Here is a 1964-nt window from a genome sequence, read left to right as displayed (position 1 = left end):
CTATCTATCTATCTATCTATCTATCTATCTATCTATCTATCTATCTATCTATCTATCTATCTATCTATCTATCTATCTATCTATCTATCACTATATAGTCTGAGTTATTTTCTCCCCCCTTCTGTCTGTGACTGCAGTCTCTTATCTCTTTTGCCAGCCTCAGTTTAGTTCCAGCTGCATTCTGCTTGTATTAATTACCGTCTGATTAGCTCTTTATCATCTTCATCATAATTGGTCTCATGGCTTCTCACCTCAGACATCATCACTGAGCGGGCTGTGTCACACTCTCTAATGTGGTCCTATCTTCTAGGACTTGGTCCATAAAGGGGTGTGGTGGTGGACCCAATTATCTCCATCTTTTTTTTCCCCCTTTTTATCTGCTCGTTTCTCATTTGTGTAACTGACTAACTCGCTGTCTCCTTTCCTCTCTCTCCAGGTGTCTTTCATTGGCTGTTTTTATTATTATTATTATTATTTCATTTTATTTTTCTTGCTCTCGTCTTTTCCCCCCTTCCTTCCTCATTGGCTGGCCCATCAGCCTTTGCCCTTCCCTGCAGCTCATGCAATGATTTCAGATTGCTCAAATGCTCAATAAAACTCACATGGAGAGCAAAGAACCATTGCGGAAAAACACATAAACTGAGGGAAAAAAGTAGGGGAGTTGTTGGACCAAGATGAAGGCTAAGTGTTTGAACTTATTGGGAGGGAAAACAAAGACATACAATAAAGGCAAAAGCAAAGGCGTTAGCGTGCTTGGATGAAATCTCATTCTACTTGTTCAGTATTTTATGTTAGAGGACAAACCACAAGAGAGGAAGCACATTTGCACAGATGCTCACACACAAACTATTATCTTTATTGGTTTTACCTTCAACCACAACTCATATATAAATATATATGTGTGCAAGCTTTTTCTTTTAAGTCAGTGGACCTTGACGCCTCGACCCACTGCAGACCTCTGTGGGTGTGTTTACCGACTTGCATGCATGTGGGTTTATGGCAACGCTGTTGCAGGATGAGGTGCCCGGTCAGTTGCTTATCAGGACATCAGTGTGGCAGTTTGTGTTAACGCATGAACATGGAGGATAGGGAGTGCCGGTAACCAGATCCAGTTCCAGCTGTAGACAACACCCAACGCGTAACTAGTTTCAGCACCTTCCATTCCTCCAGGGCCCTCAGCGTTTCAATGTGTGTGTCTGTGTGAGGGTGTAAGTGTTAGTGGGTGGAGTGTGCTCCAACTTCTTTATGTACAGAACATGTGGGAGTATGGGGGAGCTTTATGAATGTGTGTGTGCATAAGTGGACCGTAAAACATTTGTGTCTGAAAGGGAAACGCCAGAATAAAAAGGAGTTAGGCGGTGTGTGTCAGGTGTGTGCGTGCCGACTTGACTGTTTACACCTTCAACTGCTGACATATAAATCATGCTGTTGAAACTCACGCTGACGCACAAACACAAACAGCTCTCACTTTTTCTCCCCATAGGGGCATGTTTAGGGTTTTTGCAGGACTGCTCTGAGCCCCAGATGCTGCCATATCATCAGACATGCCTGCACAAACTTATGAGTGCATTATTACTTTATGAGGCTGTATGTATGTAGGTGAATGAATGAGCTATTATCTACACTCAGGTGATTTCACACAACTGTGAAGAAAAAATAAAGTTCCAATCATTTTTTTCTCAGCATTGATAACATGCCTAAGCTCTGTTGTTATACAAAGAAAGCTGCCAGGAGTGTCTACTGTATATATGCTTTATATATGCTTTTATATATATACTGTATATGTAGCTTTATTCATAAAGCTGTATATATGCTTTGCAGATTTTTATCAAGAATGTCTCTGTACATTTTTCCATTCATCCTTCCTTCATTTATTTGAAGTTTGCCAGTACCATATGTTGAAAAACAGCCCCACACCATGATGTTCCCACCTCCAAACTTCACTGTTGGTATGGTGTTTTTGG

The sequence above is a fragment of the Austrofundulus limnaeus genome, unplaced genomic scaffold (genome assembly GCF_001266775.1).
Source record: "Austrofundulus limnaeus strain Quisiro unplaced genomic scaffold, Austrofundulus_limnaeus-1.0 Scaffold325, whole genome shotgun sequence".
Lineage (NCBI taxonomy): Eukaryota > Metazoa > Chordata > Actinopteri > Cyprinodontiformes > Rivulidae > Austrofundulus > Austrofundulus limnaeus.
The sequence above is the reverse complement of the archived record's forward strand: the minus strand, read 5'-3'. Positions refer to the sequence as shown.